We start from the raw sequence: 19511 nt of genomic DNA, 5'->3' as shown, positions 1-19511 counted from the left end.
AGTTCAGTTCTAGTTCAGTTCTAGTTCAGTTCTAGTTCATTTCAGTTCAGTAGTTCAGTTCGAGTTCAGTTCTAGTTCAGTTCTAGTTCAGTTCTAGTTCAGTTCTAGTTCAGTTCTAGTTCAGTTCTAGTTCAGTTCTAGTTCAGTTCTAGTTCAGTTCTAGTTCAGTTCTAGTTCAGTTCTAGTTCAGTTCTAGTTCAGTTCTAGTTCAGTTCTAGTTCAGTTCTAGTTCAGTTCTAGTTCAGTTCTAGTTCAGTTCTAGTTCAGTTCTAGTTCAGTTCTAGTTCAGTTCTAGTTCAGTTCTAGTTCAGTTCTAGTTCAGTTCTAGTTCAGTTCTAGTTCAGTTCTAGTTCAGTTCTAGTTCAGTTCTAGTTCAGTTCTAGTTCAGTTCTAGTTCAGTTCTAGTTTAGTTCTAATTCAGTTCTAGTTCAGTTCTAATTCAGTTCTAGTTCAGTTCTTGATCAGTTCTAGTTCAGTTCTAGTTCAGTTCTAGTTCAGTTCTAGTTCAGTTCTAGTTCAGTTCTAGTTCAGTTCTAGTTCAGTTCTAGTTCAGTTCTAGTTCAGTTCTAGTTCAGTTCTAGTTCAGTTCTAGTTCAGTTCTAGTTCAGTTCTAGTTTACTAATTCAGTTCTAGTTCATTTCTAGTTGAGTTCTAGTTAATTTCTAGTACAGTTCTAGTTAAGTTCCAGTTCAATTCAAGCTCAGTTCTAGTTAAGTTCTAATTCAGTTCCACTTCAGTTCTAGTTTTTATCTAGATCTCTTCTAATTCAGGTCTAGTTTATTTCTAGATCGGTTCTAATACAATTCCAGTTCAGTTCTAATTCAGTTTTAGTTTAGATCTAGTTTATTTATAGATCTGTTCTACTTCAGGTCTTGTTTATTTCAATATCTATTCTAGTACAGTTCTAGTTCGAATCTAGTTTAATTATTGTATAGTTTCTATAGCTACTGCTATCATTGTATAAAGTGTCATATATTCTGTGAAACCCAAAGCAAAATATAATTGTTGAAGATTCACTCAGTAATTGCAATTAAAAAAATTTTTCATGATATTTTACATTAAAATTACATACATATTTGTTTACTGTGAATGTAAATTTCCTTCTAGGGTTAATTGCAGTATAATGTAACTGGCTAAAATTAAAACAATGATGTTTCTTTTTGACATTCACGCACATTTTCTCTATAAATGTAACTACAAAAGAACATGACTAAATAAATGTTTTAAATGCATGCAATTTTATCATGATTATCACATTTTTCACTTTACCCCTAGTTCTTCTCTTTAAAGAACTAAATGTTACGGGTTTGTTCAATTTAAGAAATACTCTGCGTGAGAGATGATTTGGTATTACTTTTTGCAAATTCATTAAATTAAGGTTATATTAGGCAATTGATTGGGATACCAACGATTAAATGATGGCGCAGTATGAGGGTTAATGTTAAGACTAACCAAACTACAATATAATATCTGTTTCTATATTTTAGTTCTATAAATATGTCAAATTCACAATAGGTGTTGTACGGTTGTATCAAAAAATGTTATTTGAAAAATTTTATTACATACAACGTTACAACGATACGACATCGATTGTGAATTGGACAATAGTTTTGTTCGAAACCAAATGCATTACTTTAGGATCCAATATACTCGTCTCTACTAAAAAGCACTATTGTATGTGCAACTCAGAAATCAAAGGTCTAACCTTCGACCTCTGATCCTGTAATCCATTTACGTTCATTATGACTTCCATATGAAGTGGTCGCAGAATATTTGTATCCATCTGTGAAATCCTGACTGAATCCTATTGACGAAATTTGTCAATAGTTTGTTTTCTAGGATCCCTAATGGAATCCTGCTTAGATTTGTTAAAATTTAATGTGAAACTAATTCTAAGTTTGGGTAATAATAATTGCTTATCTATCACTGTTTTTAAATATTGGAGTGTTTGTTCTGTTACAGACAACAGTTTACTTGTAATAATGAAATTAAAAACGCCGTCAGTTCCAGCACCTCATTTCTAGACGGCTCTATGCATCATCAGCAGTTCCTTGGACTCGTCATATTTAGAGTATGTAAAGAGACCAAGACCAAACTTGACAACAGAGATCGGATTCGGTGCAATACAATGCATTATTTGTAGTAATAAGCTCGATTTGAGGAGTCGAGATTAAAAAAATTTGAATTTGTATTCATTGTTTTCTTTTAGAATGAATTGTATAAAGATCCGCCAAGTGAGGTAGAAATCAGTAAAATCATAATTCTTTTTATTGAACAGTAAGCAGCCAAATGAATCGGAATAGTTTAAGATTGATTACGGATCAATTATTGAACAAAAAATTCTCGACAATTCTCGCTTCAAACAAATCAGCTACCTTCGGTACAGGTTCCCAGTGATGGTCTGGCCGGATTTCAGCAGCTCATAATATATAGGACTCTTTTGATGTCACCAAATACAGATTATTAATGAATATGTGCCTTTAAATTAAATTGGGTTCATTGACCGATCTTTACATGTGATCATTTTCGCTTCGGTATATCACCACACAAATCATCTCTCGCACATTGAAAACGATGGAACGCAATCATTATGAGCTTAGTCATGGAGACTTTTTTCAAATTAAAGAAGTAAAACAAAACTTCCCGCCTATGACGCTTTCTTGGCACAAAATTCGACAAATTTTTAATGCAAAACATTAAATAGATCAATTGAAAGGACTTTCGACTAACTTTCTTTTAATATACATATTGTTTATGTATACTTCAATAAAAATTGTAAACATATCTTTACAATATGATATAATAGAAAGTGATTTTTAGTTCGTTTTAACCGAATATATCACACTTATATCATTCTCCTATTCTTTCTCTCTCCACCTCCTGTGCTTTTTGTTTGTTTTGTTTATTTATAAACATGCCACTCTCTTCAAAAATGTTACACACTATACGTAAAACTTAATATACAGTTATAAATGTTACATTACAAACATGTAAAAGTGATGGAGGAGTGAGAGCAAGAGCGAGAGCACATGTAAAAGGAATCAAATTGTTTGTTATTTTTATTATTGAAACTATAATACACCGTATAATATGGCGTATAAGTAGTAATTGTGGAGGTTTTTTTTTGTCGTATATTGTTGGTGTTGTTGATATTTTGTTGTAGTTTGTTGTAAGCTTAATATCATCAATAGACAAGACATGCTCTCTGGATTGTGAGTTTAATTGAATTTAATTCAGTTTCTTACTGACATTTGGTCCAACACCACTCGCTTATTGGTCGGTGGTGGTGTTGTTGTCATCGTCGTCTGTCTATTTTATTATCTGTAAAACCAAATAACATCTATATTCAAATGTCTGTCTATATAACGTCAATTGACTTGACTGCGTTTTTTCTAAAGCACAATTTTTTATTATTATTATAATTTTTTTGTAAAATTTTTTATATGTGGAGATGGTCACAGGCTGTGTGATGATGACCTTTTTCCCCTGCGCCCTTTCAGAGTAAAACAAAAAGAACAAAAGGCGTACATACCCACACACATAATCTTTTTTTTAACATAAATACGCGTTAAATAACTAAAAGTGAAATATAACAGAAAATTACAAAAAATAGTACGAAATAATGGAAATAAGTAGAATAATTAAGAAAATTGTTGTATATCATAAAGAAATTCTTAAAAATTTTGATTTAAATTTTTCTACTTTGTGTCATGTTAAAAGTTAATTAAAAGAAAACACATTTTGTTAATAATTTCCAACGAAAAGAAGAAGAAAAAAAGAAAATGTTTAATAAAGTGTAATAGAAATACAAAAGAATTTCTATTGAAAAAAATTTTCGGTGAGAAAAGTGATTTTATATATTATACAGAGTCTTATTAAAGAGGAGACTTAACATACGATTTTATTACAGCTAAAAGCAAAAAAATAAAAATTAACTTAAAACTAAAATATTTTTTATTTATTTTTAATAAAAAACTAAAAAAAAACAAGAAAATCGCACGAAATCATTGATTACTATTTTCTATGAAAAATAATAACAAAAAATACAACAACAAATTTTGCCATTAAATGAAGCAGAGAAAAATTATGTATGTAAATTAGGGTAGCCCCGTTTGTATAGAGAATAAATAAGGTACTTATGTTCCTTCTGAAAATGAACGCTCGGTTCATCCGAAGATAACATTTCTCACAATTTTTATCCGGGGTCATTATTACGTGAGCTGGACCAAAGTGTAAGAAGGTCCTTGTTTTTATCATTTGAAAGGTCTTTGGGAGGAGCTAGACTGTAGACTAGATTAGAAAATAGACTAAACTTAAATATAGACTAGACTATAGACTAGACTATAGACTAAAATAGAGACTAGACTATAGACTAGACTATAGACTAGACTATAGACTAGACTATAGACTAGACTATAGACTAGACTATAGACTAGACTATAGACTAGACTATAGACTAGACTATAGACTAGACTATAGACTAGACTATAGACTAGACAATAGACTAGACTATAGACTAGACTATAGACTAGACTATAGACTAGACTAGACTAGACTAGACTATAGACTAGACTATAGACTAGACTATAGACTAGACTATAGACTAGACTATAGACTAGACTATAGACTAGACTATAGACTAGACTATAGACTAGACTATAGACTAGACTATAGACTAGACTATAGACTAGACTATAGACTAGACTATAGACTAGACTATAGACTAGACTATAGACTAGACTATAGACTAGACTATAGACTAGACTATAGACTAGACTATAGACTAGACTATAGACTAGACTATAGACTAGACTATAGACTAGACTATAGACTAGACTATAGACTAGACTATAGACTAGACTATAGACTAGACTATAGACTAGACTATAGACTAGACTATAGACTAGACTATAGACTAGACTATAGACCAGACTATAGACTAGACTATAGACTAGACTAGACTATAGACTAGACTATAGACTAGACTATAGACTAGACTATAGACTAGACTATAAACTAGACTATAGACTAGACTATAGACTAGACTATAGACCAGACTATAGACTAGACTATAGACTAGACTATAGACTAGACTATAGACTAGACTATAGACTAGACTATAGACTATAGACTAGACTATAGACTAGACTATAGACTAGACTATAGACTAGACTATAGACTAGACTAGACTAGACTAGACTATAGACTAGACTATAGACTAGACTATAGACTAGACTATAGACTAGACTATAGACTAGACTATAGACTAGACTATAGACTAGACTATAGACTAGACTATAGACTAGACTATAGACTAGACTATAGACTAGACTATAGACTAGACTATAGACTAGACTATAGACTAGACTATAGACTAGACTATAGACTAGACTATAGACTAGACTATAGACTAGACTATAGACTAGACTATAGACTAGACTATAGACTAGACTATAGACTAGACTATAGACTAGACTATAGACTAGACTATAGACTAGACTATAGACTAGACTATAGACTAGACTATAGACTAGACTATAGACTAGACTATAGACTAGACTATAGACTAGACTATAGACTAGACTATAGACTAGACTATAGACTAGACTATAGACTAGACTATAGACTAGACTATAGACTAGACTATAGACTAGACTATAGACTAGACTATCTAGACTATAGACTAGACTATAGACTAGACTATAGACTAGACTATAGACTAGACTATAGACTAGACTATAGACTAGACTATAGACTAGAGACTATAGACTAGACTATAGACTAGACTATAGACTAGACTATAGACTAGACTATAGACTAGACTAGACTATAGACTAGACTATAGACTAGACTATAGACTAGACTATAGACTAGACTATGGACTAGACTATAGACTAGACTATGGACTAGACTATAGACTAGACTATAGACTAGACTATGACTAGACTACTAGACTAGACTATGGACTAGACTATAGACTAGACTATAGACTAGACTATAGACTGGACTATAGACTAGACTATAGACTGGACTATAGACTGAACTATAGACTAGACTATAGACTAGACTATAGACTAGATTATAGACTAGACTATAGACTAGACTATAGACTAGACCATAGATTAGACTATAGACTATAGATTAGACTATAGACTATAGATTAGACTATAGATTAGACTATAGACTAGACTATAGATTAGACTATAGACTAGACTATAGACTAGACTATATATTAGACTATAGACTAGAATATAGAATAGACTATGGACTAGACTAGAGTATAGACTAGACTAGATGGGTATTAACTGTTTTTTAACACAATATGTTGAAAAGGTACAGCCGAAAATAGAATTCATACTTATTGATCTTGGATTCAGTTCACCATATATTGATGTCAGGACAAACAATTTGAGAAATGGTATCTTAGAAGAAACTAAATGTTAACTTTCGATTTTGGGACGACCCTAATGTACATGTAACTCCAGAATAACAGCTACAACAACAGCAACAAAAGCAAACATTATTAACAACACAAAAAACCACAACAATAACAACTAATATAGAAACCAAAAAAAAACTTACACTTTGCATTACATACTCACTTTACTTATAAAGAAAATATTAAAATAAAAACACAATAAAATAAACAGTGTTACATTTACATATGTACACGTTCAAACATACTCTACATACATACTACGTATGTAAATTTAGAAAATTTACATAAATTTTTATTAAAGACAACAAAACAAAAAACTAGCAGCAATAAAAAATTCTTTTGGTTTTATTTATTTTTCCAAAGGATATTAAAATTTTAATTAAAATCCAAAACACCAGGTGAGTGTAAAATGTCCTTTTTTATTTATTTATATGGTTTGTATTGGTATTTTTTAATTTAATGCAGTTATTTGAAAGAATTTTTTTTTTAAATTTTGAAATTGTGCAACAACTTAAGAAGCCAAAATGTTATTTTATTATCTTCAGGTTTTAATTTAAAAAACATCGTGTTCTCGACGCTAAACTATCGTTACCGATAAACTACTTATCGTTACCTTTGAATTGTTCATTGAGTTTTCGTAAGTAATTTTACATCTGCAATAACATGGCTCCGATGACATTTAGATCAATTTCGACGAAAACCTGGCAATGATTACTATTTCAGAGTTTCACTGTCCTCTTCGTATGCTCAACATTCGTCTAAATCCGCACGTCTCTTTTTGTATAGTTGTGCCCTGTAGAATCAATCTTGTGTAGGCGATACGGCATCCGATCTTCGCTATACATAACGATCTCGTTCGGAAGCCTACCCTCAACAAGCTGTCACAAATCCCATTCTGGCCTGACATCTAGAACCGTTCCGCTCCATAACTCCCACTCCTTAAGGGATCCATACCCTTAGGGTTTCGGTAGCAACATTTTCCTTTTTACTTACATCAGGGCGGCGAGTAGTTGACGTGGACGGTCCATCATCCTCACGCAAGTGTTTTGGGCTGGCAAACAAACAGGACCTTAGATACTATTTAGAAGGTGCTTCTGCATTAAGGACAATACTGGATCTCTCCACTTCATCGTATCCAGAATGCTAAAGATTTCCGCGTAACGTTCATTGACTTATACGAAGGATTTGAAAGCGTTTGGAGACTCCTCCACAACGACTTGCCGAGAAAGATTGGTTTCTTTTCCGTCATGTGGACGAACTTATTCCAAAACATCACTTTGGGAGTCAATACGAGAGGTTGTATTGCCTTCCACAAAAATATAATGCTCCCTATCAGAAGATATCAAGCTTCTGAATAGAGAAAGTTTCTCCAAGGGAGGTTTCCCAAAGACCCAGGAGTTCTTCAAAATCTATCTCTCCTGCTAATCCGTTTAACACTATGTCAACTGGCGCAAGTTTCACCTGGTTTCAGGGCATTGTTCACATCACAATCCTTCAAAATCTGTCTATCACACGCTCACGACCTTAAGCTATAACTTCCTTTAAAACTATGACCACCTTCGAAAGCTCAAAAGACCATGAGCAGAGTTTGCATGCAAGCCCTCTCATCTCGTGAAGATTGTTGCCCAGACGTTAGAAGATTCTATTCTTAACTTCCTCAAACACGTTTCCCTTTACAGCAAGTAGATTAACTACTAATAATATCCGAGTGGCCTGGAAAAAGAGATTTCGTTTATGGCTCTCTTGCAGTCAAATTTAGTCTTAGTCTTTAGTCTTTAGTCCAATGTCTAACAGTTCCCGAAATGTATGTTCCAGTTTTCGATCGGGTAAGTCTGTTCTGTGTGTCTAACCTGCCAATAATGTCTAATATACATTGATGCCGTCACCTGCATCTGTCTTTGATGAATTTGCTTAGATAAGTACTTAAAAGACGCGCTTGGCAGAGAGCTCCAGGAATGTTTCCGGAGCATTAATTGAAGAAGAGCTTATAGAAGGTCAGTGTGTTGAAGTGTGTTGTAGTTTCGCCAAGACCCAATTTCGAGCATATGATTCTTCTACATAGCGCCCAACATCGATATGCTTTAATGGTCCTATACTCTATGTGGTATTTCCATTTTAGAATCCTATCGGGTTCTAAAGGCTGTCCAAGAACCGGGGTTCAGTATATGTTTATAAGTATTATACGTATGTATTAATGTCTTCGTTGGGTTAACATTCAGACCTTTTGGTTGGTAGAGCCCAGACGATAGCCATATTTAGGGCAATCTCGGCTACCCTGCATAAAGTTGTATTTCAGTTGTATCGTAACGAAAATATCGCTAGTTATATATAGTCTCAAATTGAATCCCTCTGAAGCTGTTATAACTTTATACAGATGGCTTGGGAAACGAAATTATTTATTGGATATAGTAAATACACCCAGCTCGTTCCATCTAATGGTGTAGATTGTACGAGCTGCAGAATAAGGTCATATTCTACAACTCCTTGACAATGAACTACTACATCCAGGAAACATTTTTAGCCTCCCACCGATAGTTACTTACTACAGCTTAGTGTAAAGAAATAGTAGCTTGAATATTGGACGGAGTTCCTATTTGAAATATCCCAAAAAAAAAAAAATCATATAAATATGTTCTCAATTGCATATCAATAGCCTGTCCAAATTCAATTTTCAAAAACCTTATTAAAGGCTTTTAAAATTGTCTAGATGTAGGAATGTAATATGTTTAATTTAACATTTTAAAAAATTGTTATGCCCCTAATGTATTAAATTTCGCAACCAGTCCTAATTTCAAGAATAAAATATTTCATGCTTCATGAAAACTTATTTCATTAACTTCATGTGGTAATTATAATTAAGAAGATAAGAATCTCTTTATCTTTTGTTTAAATGTCACTTTGAAATAAAAGTCCTTGCCATACCTTTTTAAAACTTTGTGATGTTTTCGACAACAAACATCATTTTGTTTTCAAGTTTATTTATTGACATGCATTCATCATCACTCTATGACCCAGCAGGTTTTTGTTATTTTTTTTATTAATGAACACCATAAGGGTTGCATATTTATATTTTAATTTTATATAAATTCCCTTAATTTAAATTAATTATTTAAAGGTCTGTTGGTGTTCCCAACATAATTAATTTGTTATTTTTTTTTTTCTTATTAGTTACATGCACATCTGTTGTTATGGGTTTTAATACTTCCTCATTTCACCCCGCAGAGATAATGTTATGGGTTTTTTTTCACTTGAAAAATAATGTCGTTTTAAGAAGGGAAATATCCTGGATTTTAAAAGACAGTTTAGATAAATAATATTACTTTTATTATAACTTTTTTAAAGTTTAAATTAAGTTTGTAAAAGTGGTTAAATGATATTGATTTGTCTAACGTTAAATGGTTTCTTTTTTTATATGTAATACTATAGTCTATGGGAGAAGTTACATATAGACAAACGGTTTGTGTTATTTCTTCATAAATCACAGACGTAAAACTATTATTGTTGCTGCAAATTTTGATATGATTTTTGGCATTTAGACGTTACAGTTAGTTTGGCTGTAGTCCAATAGAGAGTTTTTATTTTCGTTTACTTTTGTAGTATTTTAGGTCATATATTATCTTTTATATTGCCAATCAAGTATTTGACTGATTTTCCAGTATTCCAACAATTTTGTCTTAAATCAGAAATATTCTTAATTGCAGAATATAATTTTGCGGACCATTAGACCTTGTCCAGAACCTTCATTTGGTGTTCCGTGGTATGTGAAAGTCCTAAATATTTTGTCATTTCCCCAATTAGTATCAGTAATCAAATCAACTATTTGGTCCATCATGTAGGTGGCCAACAAAGTGTCTTTATCCTTGTCCCAAATTATGCGCTTTGTTATTCCTAAGAACTTCATTTGAGTTAGTTGTTGGTTCAACAATGATTAACGTAGAGGTCTGCGGCATAATAGTACAACCATCAGCATAGGAAATCACTTGCACTTTCTGCGAAGGTTCAAAAAGTTTAAAGAGATTAAGGATTGTTATCTTATATAGTTTCCTGGAAGTGATTCCTAAGAATTTTCCAATCAGTGTTGGTGAGGGATGTTATATCCGGAATAACATCCCGATTTTTTGGATCTAATTTCGACGAAAGCCTGACAATGGCAAAATGCTCTACATTCGTCTGAATCCGCAGTCCAATTTTGTATAACTGTGCCCGTAATCCTGTGTGTCCACTTAAAATACGTGCTAACATCAGACCTGCTCATTTTGAGGAGACTTCTCATCCTACTTTCATTAGGGTCACCCTATAGGATCATTGTGGTTCTATCCAGCATTTCCAAGAGGAATTATGGGATTCCAAGAGGAATTATGGGATTCTCTCGACTCTATTTTACCCATATAATATATTCCTTATCTTTAGGAGAAATTTCGATTAAAGTTTTCTTATAATCCAATACGGTCTTAGAATTAATCTTATTATCTGATATCGCCCTAATTTTCTTCTGGCTGTTGGTAAATATGTTGACCACTGTTGGCGTCATATTTATTCTATTCCAGTTTACGAATTCTGTTATTGCTCGGACTTCTATCTGAAAGCTAATGTTGTGATTAAGTCTTCAATGTAGAACTCCAGACCTATTTAGTCCCCCAGTTTAGTGTTAGCAGTGTAATAACGGATTTCTACAGATATTTGCTCAGGTGTTCCTCTTGACCATGAAATTGAACATGGGATCAGTGTTTTAAAGTTCCCCACATATTCTGCTGTTAGGTAGCAGAACATCTGGTGAAGGAAAAGAGCCTCAAGAGACTTTGCGGCAGGAGGGATATTGGTCTGAATGATGGTCCCTCAGTGGCGTCCTTACCTTATGTCCTTTTAGTATTAAAATGACTAGTCTTTTTCCAGGCTTCGTGTATTACGAGGTTCCTCATTGGCATGTTAAAAACCATATTCAGATACTCAACTCCCCGCTCCCCAAGGGGTTTCAACATCAGGATAGATATTTTGTCATGGGTCAATCATCTTAAATGGTTTGGCTTTGTTCAAGACATCTTAATTTCACTATTGTAGGGCTGGAATGTTGGGAACTTTGAGAATAACTCCGAAAATTAAAATGCACGCGGGCAACGTTCTGGGTCAAGTGGTATGTAGGGATGTGATATATTCGTAAACGAAAATCTGTAAACTTTGCGAACAACACTTCCTCTCGCTCCTTTTATCTCTCTTTTAATAAATGGACTCTAAAACATAAGCGAATCTTTGGAGTTGGAAATGAAATCGCTACCCTCTATACTTCTTTTCCGGTTGAAATTGGGGACCACAATTTAGTGAAATTCTGCTTATCTTTAGGTTTAGCTAGGCGACAGTTTCAAAGAATTTCCTCTCAGCTTGTTGGACATTGAAGGGAACTGTGAGATCTCGAAAGATATGCTCTTTTATTTATATATTTATGGTATTCTTAGACTGAACCCAACGAAACTGCTGCTCGACATATAGCGTATTTATCACATCACCACTCGCTTTTGTAATGTTCCCATAATCTGTACATCATCTAAAGTGCAGATGATGGACTTGTGAATCTCTTTCGATAGTAATGTACCTCTCTGGTCTTTCCCAATGTATTAGTGCTGACGTAGCGCATTTCCGTCTAATGTCCTGATGACAAGTTTGTAGCCCTAGATAACTGGCTACTGGAAGAATGTAGACATTACTGAGACCTAACGTAGTAGCGACAGCTGAATTTTTAGTTAAATTACTCCCTACTCTTCTTCGCTCTGGTTACCCTATAGAGCTAAGTCAGTTAATTCAAAGGGATTCAGGTTCCAGCTGAGTTGAATTTGCCCTGCTGTTATAAATATGTTGAACATTGTATGGTCCTGTGCCACACGCAGGATAGAGATCTTGAACAGTGTCGTTTATTCTCGTCCAGTACGAGTTTTAATGAGTACACCATTCCGATTTTAGTTTTGCCAATACCACTCTAGTGCCACGTGGTAGATTTGGTTCCTCATTTGCAACGGGTTCGTTTCCACGATAATCTGTTCTACACACCGGAACGACTCGGAGTTCAACGAACAACGACCATTGAAAATAAAACAGAGTTTAAACCTTTATTTTAAAGTCGACTTTCAGATGTCAATAAAGTTGTCTCAGATATGGATATGGGGGATTTTGAAATTTTAGAACTCTTTAGGAAAACTCAAAATCCGAATTATTCATAAAATAAGCAAACTTTGAATATTTTTGTCAAGCTATCTATTCTATACAGCTGGTATGTATAGTTTAAAAACAATTCTCAAACCATTTTCTAATTCGAAAAATGTAAAACTATTCCTATTCCCTAGGTAACCCCACAATTTAAAAATTTAAGCTTTAAAATACAAAAATCATTCGCAATAGTTGACGTCTTAAAATATGTCAGTACAAGTTTTATGAAAAATCATTAAAACATAAAAAGAAGAAATAGTTATGTCGATCAAAGTCGACATATTTAATCATTACACAAGCACACAACTTCCTACAAATATTGGATAGGTTTGAAAAACTAGCCCTACAAATTCTTAACAAATCCTCAGTTCTTCAGTTCTTATCTAGCGGATTTTATATAATTGAAAGTTGAACAAAACGCAATCAGCTGTAGCAAATGTTCTGTATTTTGAAAATATTTTTCCCGTTTATTATGACATTTCGATGTACCAGCTGTTTTTATTAACAACAATGTCCTATAAACATCAAGTAGGGTACGTAAAATTATATGTGTGTTCATTATTAGTATTACCCCATAATAAACAGTTGCAATATAATTTAAATTTTTTTTTGTTTTATATAAATCAAAGACATTCCAACACTTTTTTGACATGACACAAAAACATCCATCCATACATACACATTTCATTTGGATTTACAAAATTTGTGTTTATGATTATAAAGGACTTTTTTATTTATTTTTAACCCCTTTTTATTTCACTCTCTCTCTATTCTATCTCTCATTTAATCTCTTTTATTAAAGCATATCCTAATTTCTTATGTTTATTTGTTTATTTTTATAAATTTTTACCGCATACGGACGGATGTGAAGGATATATACAGAGAGAGAAAAGTTATTTGTATAAGAGAAAGAGAGAGACTTTTTATAGCTGTCATTTTTTGGTAAAGAAGGAAACTGCGCAATATGTATTAGAAATTTGTGTTTGTTTATTGTGTAATGCATTATTTATAAACTACTGTTATGTGTATTGTTGTCATGTTAACCGGCATGTAAACATGTTACACTTAACATGCATGTAGGAGGCTAGACTGGCAAATTTTGTTACAAAGTTGTAGAGTATTTAAAGAAAAATGAAATACACATGAATTGTATTACAATTTTAAATTGTTTTAAAATTCTAAAGATTTTAAAAGTTATCTTAGTTTACTTTGTCAACTCAATAATATTTTGAGGATTTCTGAAGATAATTTCAATTCGACTTAGCGAAATGACCCCTAATTTGACAATTTTTTAATTAATCCGGAATGACACAATTTTCATTTATCTAAAAATTGTGAAATCAACGGAAATTTTCCTCAGTTACTTTACTTTCTTATAAAAAATAAGTGAAAATGAGGATTTCGTTCAGTTTCAAGGGAATAATCTCGTTACAACTTTTAAGTGATCCTAATTTTCCCTCGCTAGATTGATTTTACTACGGAAGAACTCGACCTACGAAATCAGCAGATGTCGTATAAGCCGAACGTTTTTTAGGTTTCATCTAAAACGATTATACTAACCTCCAACTTCTTGAAGAATTTTAAATATTGTGTCTATCTAGGGTCTTTAAAAACCACCAATAGTTTTCTTTGTGACTAAGGTATTCGAAAGAATTTTTGTTAACAATTTGGATTAGTCTGTGCTCTTGAGGAAAGTATTCTCCGAATTGTCAATGAAATCGCGTTTTAGAAGCTTGCCATATTAAACTGATTTGATGACAAGAACATGAAGATACATTCTCATCGGTTTGATTGATTATATCCACATCAGCGATCTTAATAGAAAAAATCCTTTGAATATGCCCTGGAAATGGTGATTTTCTCGATGAAACTACTCTCTACCATATATCGGTACTAAGTTTTCCGTCGGAATTCCTGATCAATCATGTTAAGGTCTGATCTTCTCCACACTTAATAAAACTTCATTGTTCTTCTTTAATCAGCAGGTATGCTTAAAAGAACAAAAATCTTTACATCAGGATCATTAATCGGAGTGGAAAGGACTATATATTTCATCGATTCCATTGGACGATATTAAAGCGGATCATCTTCAGACATAGATATCTGCAGGGAACATTTAAGAGTGCAAGCAGAAGTTTTTTACCGAGTCCGAGACCATTGGAAATAAAATCAGGATCCCTGTCCAATCATGTTGGGGACTGATGTTCTCCTCTCTTAATAAAACTTCATAAAACAAACAAATTTCGTTACGGATTTTTAGATTAGGATCTTTTATCGGAGTGGAAAGAACTATCTATTTCATCGATTTGATGGGACGATATTAAAGACGGATCATTTTCAGGCATAGATATCCACAGAGAACATTTAAGAGTGCAACCAGATGTTTGATCAACTTTTTTTACCGAGTCCGAGACCCTTGGAAATACAATTTTTCAATTTCGAATAGACTCTGAAGACTCGCCATTGAACTTAGTCTATATCATAGGCCGGTACTAATTTCTCCATCAGCATCCCTAAAATCTTGGACAGCCATCGATTTTTCAACCTCTACTCATAGGTACGCTTAAAAGATCATTGTAGGATCATTGATCGGATTGAAAAGGACTATCCAATCTCATCGATTTCATTGGACGATATTTAGGGCTGATCATCCTCAGATATTATTAACTTCAGGATTTCCTTAAGGGAACATTTAAGAGCGTAAGCTGCAGTTTAGACTATAACTTTTAACGGGCCCGAAGTCCTTGAGAACACAATTTTGGAATGTGCTAAGGAAATAATATTGTTACAATAGCAAAGTGCTGTTGTGATTTGGACTCAAATGCTGTTGAAAATTTCATTTCAACCAACTTTTTACTACTTATAAATACAAAATTTAGCTATATAACCTTTTTGGAAATGACTTCTTCAATTACCCTCCTATGTATATCTAATTTTGTCTTCATTGCACTGCAATTCCATATGCAATATGCCTTTCTACGTAGCACACTTTTATTTGTCAAAAGGCACTACTGCAGTTTTTTTTTTGTAATAATACCAAGGACTCTATTTAAAAGAGTACATTATTCAAAAATAAAAAGCGAATTAAAATATACTACTCATATATAATTTAACTAAAAAAGTATTATAAATATTTATTGCCTACAATGCAGCACAAACGATTTCGATAAACTATTCTAAACTTGTACATATTTTTCTATTCTCAAACTATTTTGTATGATTATGTTTTCTTTTTTACACATAAACTTAGTATTCAAAATTTACATTTCAATGCAGAGAATACTAAAATGAAAGTGTTTAAAATTTACACAAAAGTCTATGACACGAATAAATCTACATACGCTTTATGTTAATGTCGCAAATATCACAAAAAATAAATTTATTCAACATAGAAAAACGTGTCACATACGCTGAAAGAAAAAAATATCCTTTTTGATACACTTAAGTTTTTGATGGAGATTTGTGAAATCAAAGGGTAACCTTTCACCCTATAGTATATATAGTATATAATATATACATACATATGTACATCTAGAAAAGACTCTCGTTGATATATGTATATGTGATTATCAACAGTTTTTGAAGCTAATCAGTTCTTATAAAGGTGGTAAATATGATGGGATCGTCTAAACGCAATATGTAATAGAACCATCATACATTGAGAGAAAATACGTATGGACAATTTTACATTCATATGGCTCTCTTAATTTTTTGAAATTATTCAAAAAACAATTAAGTTGCATTAGATCAGGGATGTATTTTTATGTAAACACATACAAAAAAGTGAAACAGCTGTTTCCATCTTACTTTGTTATTGTTTTATAGCAATCGTGTAAACTCTAAGAGCGGGTTTTTGAGTTGGTAATCAAATGCCAATTAATAATCAGATTTGTTAATCTAAAAATAAATATAATCTTATGTTAATCCCCTTTGATGTTATTGAGTACAAGATTAAACTTCGCAGTGTTGCCATACAAAACAACAGAAAACGTCACTGTTTGTTATCAAAACAATGCATATTTTATAAAAAAGAAGAAGACAATTGTAAATTTAATATGAAAATTAATGAAAACTTCTATTAAAAACAAAAAAAATGTATTTTGAAGTGTCCATAATTTATACTAAACAATAAATAGAACATTTTAATGTTTATATTTATAAAAATTGTATTAATTTTTTTTTTGCATCAGCTGTTTACACTTTTGCATTTCGTGCTTAAGATTAAACCACCTCCATTGGGCGCTTAAACTTGCAAACAAAATTAACTAATTGATTACTCAAAAACATCTTTCGAGGATTAATTTTAATTTAATCGCTAATTTTTCACTTAAAGATTTGCCCTAAACGTATAAATCATACGACTTTTATTCTTTTTTGTCATACAGATGGAATTTCATTTAACATTTTTCATTAGACTTTACGTACGTAAAGTGTGATCGTATAAAGGGCGCTTTTATACTTCGAATACTTCTTGTCTATTTTTATGTCAAATTTTATGCAGTCATTTAGAAATATATGATTTATTTCTTAAAAATGTTGATTCTGCCCCACTGTGCATTGATAAATTAAATAAACTAACATATTATTATGAGAAATGTAAATTTTTTTCCAATTTATTATTTGACACGCCTACTTTTTTATCATTAATTAATTTTAATTAAAATATGCACTAGTTACTGATAAGTAGCGCAACGTTTAACAAAAATATAACTCATCATAAGATTATTAACTTAATCATAAAAATTTATGATTTCTAATGGATGAAATAAAACATCACCTCTTATAATAAATTAGCACAACTTGATTATCAGTTTATGGAAAATATTTCTAATCATTAAACGAAGAAAAAAAACACAAAACTTAATAATGTTAATAGTATGTATGCTCCCCCAATAGAGATTATTATCGGTAGCAATTGTTTGACAATATTATGTGGAATATATAGTAAATAAAAATAGCCACAAGCCAAAATAATAATACACTCATACTTGATACTCATAATAATAAGATAATGGTGCTCCATGAAAAGTAGCCACCTCAGTTTATTAAATATTTGAACACAGCTTGAGAAGAAAATCGCCTTAAAACCTCCTCATCATGAATCTAGTAGTCAACAGAAATACACCTAATTATATGGGAATATAAGGTCAATATGTAAAAGATAACATTTAGAAAAAGGAACTTCATTAACTTGTCATAACTGGTCAGCGAAGTATTATTGATTTCAAACGAAATATCGAATGTTCTTAAACTTAAATCCTACAATCTGGCATCCCAATATACATTCAATACACACTATATGTATATAGACATAAAAACCGACTTATTTCTTCCCACTACTTAAAATGTGTAATCATACGATGCATTTGCAATCGTGTGATGTTGATTTTGTTCAAATATTTATGTATGTATATAGTGACGAAGTTCAAGTTCAATATACTAAAACTACAAAAGACTCATCACGACTCATCCATACGTCAGACAATAATATATTTTCTTATTATTATGTGCGACATCGCATCACTTTGAAAATTCATTCAGAAAATTACTTTCAATTTGTATGTAAATAATTTGTATTTGCTATTATTTAGTAATTGAGATTTTATTTGCTAATTATCACTAATAGATTTTTGCATTTCAACTTTTTACTGGTAGAAGATGCTATAATGACAGCGTTTTTTGTTTGTTTATTATTATGTCTGGTTAACACTAGAATGGCTACATAGGTCAAATTTGGCCCTTATTATTTTTATTTATAACACAGAGCATCGAATTGGGATGATATCTGCGGTGATATCCCAGAAGGAACTGCCGTTTTGACGGCCTAATACAACTAACGGCGTATTGACTGATAGGTGGCCAACAACAAGATCATAACATATCCTAGTTACTAACGATTTGAGAATCTCGATTCATTCTACTTCGTAAATTGTTAATGATTACAAGAACTAAGCAAGTAAATGCTAAATTTGGGATCACCCTTGATACCGTTGATGTATATCGCCGAGATAATTATTTAATAGATGGTATAAGTCTCCATAATAGTACAGTCGTTCGGTAATCAGCCCCAGCCCAGCCTCCTCGATCATATTGTGAGATTTGAATGACGGTTAATGCTACGGGAGTATTGTTTATTTTGTTTACCACCGGGACAACAGTGGAAAAACGAGCCTCAAGAATCTGGTGACAAGGTATCGGACTGTTGTCAGCATTAGAATGATTATACTCAAGTATATTTTGGATATTATTTCACTCATCTCCTAGTCATGCTGTTAAAATTTGTGGGCTTACTACGGAAGCTGGCTGCCCATCGCATCCAGCTCCTTGAAACTTCTCCTCTTTACGTTGGCTATTACTGGGAGATCACTGAAAAAGGGTCAGTAAATTTTCTGAAGCTGTTTACCTTATGATATGATTCCATTAGCATTAGTGTTAATGGAAGTAGCATAGTATATAGTGGACTTCAAGATCACCGTAAGATCCCTCATTTAAACTAGTTCCACCTAATCGCCGTCCCAGGAAGATGGGATACTTTCCATCAAGTTCTTCTTGGTGGAAACACATTGTTGTGATATCAGCCTTATGATAATTACACACACGACAAACTCTCTGTTCACACTCTTTATCTATCTCCTTAACAGCGATTACTTGATCCACTGTTTTTCATCTGTAATTTTTCCTTTTGCGGACTACCAGCGTGATATACTACATAGCATACTTCGTAACGTACACTTTTCCTAGTTCTAGATTATTCTTCCGCATAGGTATAGACTTCTTTTCAAACGTCCTTATCTCGGTTATGCTGACTTGTTGGTCTTCTCAATAGTTGACTTAGCTTTGCATTCCTTACTCTCAGGATTTAGGGTAGAAAGCCTAT

General features: G+C 32.4%; 1 protein-coding gene across 1 annotated transcript in view; it reads left to right on the top strand.

The window, feature by feature from the left end:
* The first annotated feature begins 3238 nt into the window (after positions 1-3238).
* LOC119601458 (1-acyl-sn-glycerol-3-phosphate acyltransferase alpha) overlaps positions 3239-19511 on the top strand; it is a 39681-nt gene continuing 23408 nt past the window's right edge. Inside the window, exons 1-2 of the mRNA XM_037952400.1 lie at positions 3239-4088; positions 6506-6837. The gene's annotated coding sequence lies outside the window, so the exon portion shown is untranslated. The remainder of the gene's footprint in view (positions 4089-6505; positions 6838-19511) is intronic.

This window comes from Lucilia sericata, unplaced genomic scaffold (assembly GCF_015586225.1).
Source record: "Lucilia sericata isolate MDLA Ls3-8-SP2 unplaced genomic scaffold, ASM1558622v1 Contig000166F_arrow, whole genome shotgun sequence".
In the NCBI taxonomy this organism is placed as follows: Eukaryota; Metazoa; Arthropoda; class Insecta; order Diptera; family Calliphoridae; genus Lucilia; species Lucilia sericata.
This window is presented reverse-complemented; position numbering and strand designations above follow the sequence as displayed.